Source organism: Terrapene carolina, unplaced genomic scaffold (genome assembly GCF_002925995.2).
Source record: "Terrapene carolina triunguis isolate 2854851 unplaced genomic scaffold, T_m_triunguis-2.0 Scaffold53, whole genome shotgun sequence".
Classification (NCBI taxonomy): Eukaryota; Metazoa; Chordata; order Testudines; family Emydidae; genus Terrapene; species Terrapene triunguis.
In genome coordinates, this window is record NW_020664404.1 from 1,956,532 (window position 1) to 1,963,826 (window position 7,295).

Consider the following 7,295-nt stretch of genomic DNA (forward strand, 5'->3'; position numbering starts at 1 on the left):
AGCCGTCCTTCCCTTTCCTTTGACATTCTTTTGACTCCCCCCACCCAGGATCAAAGGCTCACTTCTGACAGGATTCAAAGCTTGCCTGTGCTCTGTCTACATTACAAAACCTTGTTCAAACTCAATGTCCCACATCACTTCATATGAGAGAGGTGGACCCCAAACTTAACTCTGTGAATCTGAAGGTGGGTCATATTTTTGCCAAAGCTGGGTGATATCTGGATCTGGCATTTTTGGCCTAGCCTCATCTCTAGCAGAACTGGCATTAAAACAACTACTTTCTCCCTGAAAATAATTTTGTCAGCTTCACGAGATAGGGTCAGTTTTTACTTGTATTCAGTGCTGTCAATAGTAATAACTGAGTATGGTGGAATGATCAGGAGAGAATCCCACAACCCTGGAGCTGCTCAGAAGATTCTATTGCCCCCTCCACTCTCCCATGTCACGTACGCCCAATGGAAAGCTTTGGCAAAAAATGAAAAAAAATTGTTTTTGTCAACATTTTCAGCAGAAAATCTCAGTTTTGGTTGTGTGTGTTTGGTTTTTTTTTAAGGAAAATTTTCAAGGATAGGACTTTCCACAAAAAATTTTCATTTTGGTCAAAAATCCAATTTTCCAGCCAAAAAAAAAAAAAAAAAAAGTATAATGGAAAATAATGTCAGAGCCACCTCTTCTTTGGAAGATACAGGTGCTCAGAATAGGTTTACAAACATTAGACTGGATTCTTCTGAGCACCTGTGGCAAGGTGTTGGATGCCCTCATGTGCCTAATGAATTCAAACCCAATTCCGCTTCATAGGAAGTACTTGGCACCTTGCAGGACGGAACCCACGGTCACATCGCTGTGTCATGAACAAGCATTAACAAATGGGGAAATTGAGGCACAGAATAGGGAACTTGTTCCCCCCCAGAGCATGCAGGGAATTAGCAGCAGAGCCAGAAATACAAGCCGGGGGGGCGGGGAGCAAGAAGGGTCTTACTGCTTATTCTAAGCCCAAGATGATACAAAGATAAAGGAAGAAAAGGAAATCCAGTCCAGCTGCAATCCCATATGCATGTGCAAATGTTGAATCCACAAGTTGGTCTCCGGTTTGCCAATGCCTGGGCTAGTTTCAGCTCCCTCCGACAGGCAGGGCCAAAACTCAGAACATCTGATTTTTATTTATCTATCTCTAAAGAAGAAGAGCACAGAGCAAGCTCTTAATAGAAAAGAGAGGATATTTAATTACAGCCAGAGTTGACAGCAGAGACATTACCCGACTGCCTATTGCCATAGGGGGAATTTAGGTCTGACGGCTTTCATCTGCTTGCTCAACACTGTGCGGAGGAGCATGTCTTCACTCAATAAATGGAAAGAGAACTTGGCTTTATTATATACACTGTCAATCAGCACGTGTGCGCGCGTGCAGAGAGCTCGGTATTTGAAGCCAAACATTCAGGCGGGCGGGGTGAGAAGTTCAGGAAAGCAGCTGTCTGATTTATAAGAAAATACCTATGTCATAAAATATGTAAGAGTATCCAAGACATATTCAAGTTCTGATGGAAACAAAATAAACAGAAGTTGCAAATTGGTACCATACTTCTCTCCCCCTGATTATTTGTAGAATCATGACTTGCCCTTGGCGTTCTACCAGTCAGGGCAGAAAATGTTTTCTACACCCTTGGGAAGTTTGTGCCTAGGGTGAAACCACCCTTCACGCCTGTCCCTAAAACCATCCCTAGAGGCAACAACTGGGTCAGGCCCCACTGAATTAGGTGCAGGATACACATATAGCAAGAGACAGTCCCTTGAAAATTAAGCCAAGGTTTTTAGACATGACTAGTGATTTTGGGGGCCTCCCGTTTTGAGAATCCAACTTGAAATATCTTAAAGGAGCCCAGTTGTCAAAGTGCCAAGCACCCACTCTGAAAATCAAGCACCTTTAAGGTCTCTCAAGATAGGCACCCCTCCCCCCCCAAAAGTAACTGGACGCTTCTCAAATCTTGGCCAAATTTGTATTTAAACAGAACAATGCATCAACATTTGGCACTCCAGTCAGGCTGAGAAGCACGCCCATGCAGAGGGCCAATACAAAGCCTAAGGACCATTTAAGACCTAAAAACAGAAATTAAAAATTCCCTCTAAATGAATATCTGGGCCCAGATTATCCAGTGTTCTGACCCTGCATCAGACAGGAAGAAGCAAAAGGGTCAGTCTTTACATCTCATTGCATTTCCCTAATCCAGGAGTTGGAATGGCTCCCAACGTAAATTACAGCCATCCTTAGGGATGTCCGGGCCACACCTCTTTTCTCCTAGGAAGTCACCCGATGCGAGGGGCTGGAAGGGGGAGTGGCATGGGCCACCATTGGTGGCACCAGAGGAGTCCACCATTCTGGAGGAATCTTGGAGGATAGATCTACTGAGCTGTCAGGTGCTTCATGCTGAGAATGGGGCTCTCTCTTTAGGTTCTATAGAGATCCTACTAGTTAGGCAATGAACATAAGTTAAATGTATTATTTATGGAGATCATAGAATCATAGAATATCAGGGTTGGAAGTGACCTCAGGAGGTCATCTAGTCCAACCCCCTGCTCAAAGCAGGGCCAACCCCAACTAAATCATCCCAGCCAGGGCTTTGTCAAGCCTGACCTTAAAAGCCTCTAAGGAAGGAGATTCCACCACCTCCCTAGGTAACCGATTCTAGTGCTTCACCACCCTCCTAGTGAAAAAGTTTTTCCTAATATCCAACCTAAACCTCCCCCACTGCAACTTGAGACCATTATGCCTTGTTCTGTCATCTGGTACCACTGAGAACAGCCAAGCTCCATCCTCTTTGGAACCCCCTTCAGGTAGTTGAAAGCAGCTATCAAATCCCCCCTCATTCTTCTCTTCTGCTAACTAAACAATCCCAAATGTAATAATGGATGAAGAACTGACGCCAAGAAAATACACCCATCCCCATTGAACGATGTACTTGTTTTCTGGAGTTGGGGAGCAAGGACATTCCTAATTCTTTGCATTCATCATCATGCCACTTGGTGTCTAGTAGTAACACCACTGCACCAAAAACTCTTCTAGTACATATTGGCGTTCCAATGGCAGACGGCATGTCGCAGAGTGGCCGAGGCTGGGGTGTGCATGTCTTTTGGCAATGGATTGTTTTCATGGTTTAATCTGAAGTCTGTAGCTACACATTCCTACAACCTTAGTTCAACATTCAACTCACACACCCTGCCTTTAGGGAACAAGTCATTTTTGCTAAATCTTTAACCCAGCATAAGTCACCAAACCCATTTAAAAGTCTTTAGTACGTGTACTGCTACCAGATTAATAAGGAACACTCAATGGGATGATTTGTATGTTGGATAGTTCTTTGGCTGTGCAAAATTATCAATTCAAAATCAGCAAAGAAATGAAGTTTCCTTGGATTGGATTCAACAGCACCAATATTGCCTTCCCCTAACCCCTGCCCTTTGGTTAGGGAAGAAAACTAGCATAACATTCTAGTTCAGACAAACATCCCTTTGATCACTGGAAGGATGGGCCAGGAACAAAAGACTGAAGCTATCATTTCCTCTTCTCACAGAACCTTGACGCACACAAATAGTAAGTGAATCATTAACAAGAACAAGAACATAACACCCTGGTCATTCCCAACTCTGGGGTTTCTCAGTGCATCCTGTCTACTCAGGCGTTGAAAACTCAAAGCAAAATTTTCAAGGACAACTCACTTTGGCCTTTGTGAGCATGCAGTATCTTTTGCAACATCACTTGCATGGGTACAACTGAATTAACTCATGCAAATCTGATTTACCCCAATTGTGCAGACAAATGCCTTATAATTGGATTCTCTGCTGCACTCAATTTCCAAAGAAAATTCGGCAAAGGAGCCAGTTTCGTTCGCCCAAATCGGAGGCCAGTTTTATGCTGGCTGCAGCCTCAGAGTAGTTTAGATCAACCCAGAAGCTGCCCTGCACTATGCCAACTGGCTGTGGCCTCCCAAAGGCCCTTCCACCGGCTAGGAATTGCTGGAGTGCAGTAACAAAAGGGCAAGAATGAGGAGATGACTCTGGCTTTTTACGTCTGTTGTCAGTGCAATATGTAAAATGCATGTAAAGTTGCACGGGAACAAATTATCATATCATAAAATGGAGGGCTGGAACAGACTTTAAGAGGTCATCTAGTCCCTTCTCATCCATGCTGAAGCAGGATGAAGTATACCTAAGCCACTCGTGACAGATATTTGTCTAACCTGTTCTTAACCTCCAATGATGGGGATTCCACAACCTCCCTAGGTAACCCGTTCCCCTGCTTAACAATCCTTAGAGTTAGAAAGTTTTTCCTAATGCCTAACCTGAATCTCCCTTGCTGCAGGCTAAGCTGATTACTTCTTGTTCTGCCCTCGGTGCACATGGAAAACAATTGACCACCATCATTGTTATAAGAACTTTTTACTCATGAAGACGTATGTCCTCCCTCAGCCTTTTCTCCGAGACTAAACATGCCCAGTTCTTTCAGCCGCTCATCATAGGTCATATGTTCCAAACCTCTTATGTTTATTGCTGTCCTCTGGACTCTCTATTTTGTCCCTAGCTTTCTTAAAGTGCGGAGCCCCAAACTGGAAACAGGACACCACCTGTAGCCTCTCCAAGACCCAGTAGAGTGGAACAATTACCGATAAATATAGATCAGAGGTATTTTTAGTGCCAGGCCTAGAGGGGGGAAAAAAGAAGGGAGCTTGGCTCAGTCAGGGGCTGACTGGCGAAGAGGCAGGAGCTCTCTGTATGCCTGCCTGAAGGCATAGACCAGCAACCTGCCTGCCAACGCAGCCACTGGAGGCAAGTAAGTCTTTCCCAGCCAAGGGGATCCTACAGAGAAGCCCCAAGTGCGGGGCAACTGGACTAGTGGGGCCATGCCCCAAACTAAAAGGATTTGCATAGAGAGCAGGCCAGGAAAACAGGCATTGAACCTCCCCCCTCACGGCTGAGAGGAAGATCCATCTCCCCTGTTTAGGGGTTGAGCAACACAGGACCATGGGCCAGGTCCTGAGGAAGAAGGAGGGGTCAGGTCACCCTACAGCCCCCTAATCAATGATCTAGCCACTAGCCTGCCTGGTCCTATCACAATCCACATCACACATCCCATCCCCACTCCCTTGTCCAGAGCCTTCATTTTGCACTAGTGTGGGTACAGTAAGGAAAAAAGTAATCGAGTTTGTAGGAGTTCTCTTATCTGAGCTACAATTATCTTTCCTGTTGAAAAACGTGAAGGAAAAATTATAGGGGAATGACTGATTCCCTCCCTCAAAGTTTTATTCTATTTTAAATATCAAATGTGGGATTGCTTTGTTAGAAGAGAAAGATAAAGTTTTGTTTAAAAGGGAAGATTTCAATCTGAAAGATTATTTGGTGTATTGAGAAATGAGGAGGGCAGCGGTGCAGGGGAAGCAGAGTTCTCATGGTTTTTTAAAACCATTTGCTTGTTAAATGATTATCTGGACAAAATAAAGAAAATGAAACCCATTTATGGCAGAAAAATTAATTTGTTCCACCTCCATTGTTCGTATTAGGAGCCTTAGCACATGTGACACCGAAAACTAAGCTCAGCTATTTTCGACAGAATAAACTGTAGGGAACAATCCCGTTTTAGTTTAGAAGATGATGGGCTACATGGTAACAGTAGGTAATTTACAATAGTGGTACTTTACAACACAGTAACTTACTCTTTCTAGGTTCTTACACAGCACCCCTCATCATTATGAGCATTTAGGTTAAGATTTTAAAACCCCAAAAAAATGATCTTGAAGTTTGGCTCCTAAATCCATATCGACCCTTGAAATGACTGGTCTGAGGGTCAGAACAAGGCTGAGCACCCAGCAGTTCTCCAGGACAGCAATTTACAGCTATTTATTTGACAGGATCATAGAATCAGAAGGGACCTCAGGAGGTCATCTAGTCCAACCCCCTGCTCAAAGCAGGACCAATCCCCAGACAGATTTTTACCCCAGTTCCCTAAATGGCTCCCTCAAGGATTTAACTCACAACCCTGGGTTTAGCAGGCCAATGCTCAAACCACTGAGCTATCCCTGGATAGCGCTGCCAGCTGTAGGAACCCTGCCACGCCGCTGCTCTGGCGCCCCAGAGCATATTGTTCCACTAGGATGAGCCGTGAAGCAACAGCAGCCTCACTTCCCCTAACAACTTGAGATTCACAGCAAAGCACTGAGGGGCACTGTCAAAAGGAGCCTCTCAACCACATGGAGAGCCAAGGTGGAGCTGCAGTGCCCCACCCACCTAAGATTTCCACTTCAACTCCCCACTTCTCACTGAGTAAAGAGGAAAAATTCACCCCTCTACCTCTCTTGAGCCTTATTTTGGAAAATTTACGCGGTGCATGGTCTTCTTCTGGCCCCTACGTACCAAGGTGAATGTCAGCTAAGGGCATGGAGAGGATGAACTGTTGTGGTTAATGTCTGCAAGTAGATACCAAGTATCTGCCCACCTTCTCAATCTGAAGGGGATTCTGCTGGAATACTTTGCTGCTTGTTAATTTTAAATATTCCAGCATCCCCCATCAAAGCCAGAGGGGAGTTAAGAATCCAGTTTGCAAGAAATGCACTTTGCAAGAAATGGCAAGAATCGAGTTTGCTCTGCTTTCCAGTCGGCTTTCCCCCCCCCCACCCCCCAGCTTTTGCCTTTTCCTACTGGGACCCTGCTCAGTCTTCCTCCAACACAGATGAACCTTGCAGCTTGTTTAACATTTACACAGGAGTTTCCTAAACTTGTCTCTAGAGCTCTCTCTTTTGGTCCCTGGTAGAGGGGTTTCAAAACGTACATGCACAGAACATTTGCCTGTAAGATTTGACAAAAAGAAACCCTTCACAGATAGATAAATAACCAAGTCTAATAGCTAGTGATCTGCATTGTTAGAGTACTTCGCATCACAGCTATTCCGTACAGGATTACAACGACATGCTTCTGGAAGGGAATCAGTTCTCTAGCCCATTCAGAGGAGACCGGAAGTTTTTGATCTCCGGGTGTATACCTGGGTTTCTCTTTCAGTTTGGTTACTGGAGGGGATGCTTTGGAGGAAAAAAAGGTGGAGCCATGTGCAATGGAGGCACTACCTGACCCAGGAAGAAAAGGTTGCAACAACCAGGTCTGGTTGAAGAGTTTTGAACAAAAAACATTTTCCCTGCTTGAAAACAGATTTTCATCAAAATGGAACTTTTCCAGGGGATGGGGGGGAGAGAGGAAGAGGAGAGAGAAGTCTGAGCAGAATTTTCCACAGGGAAAAATCTGTCATGTTTCTCCTC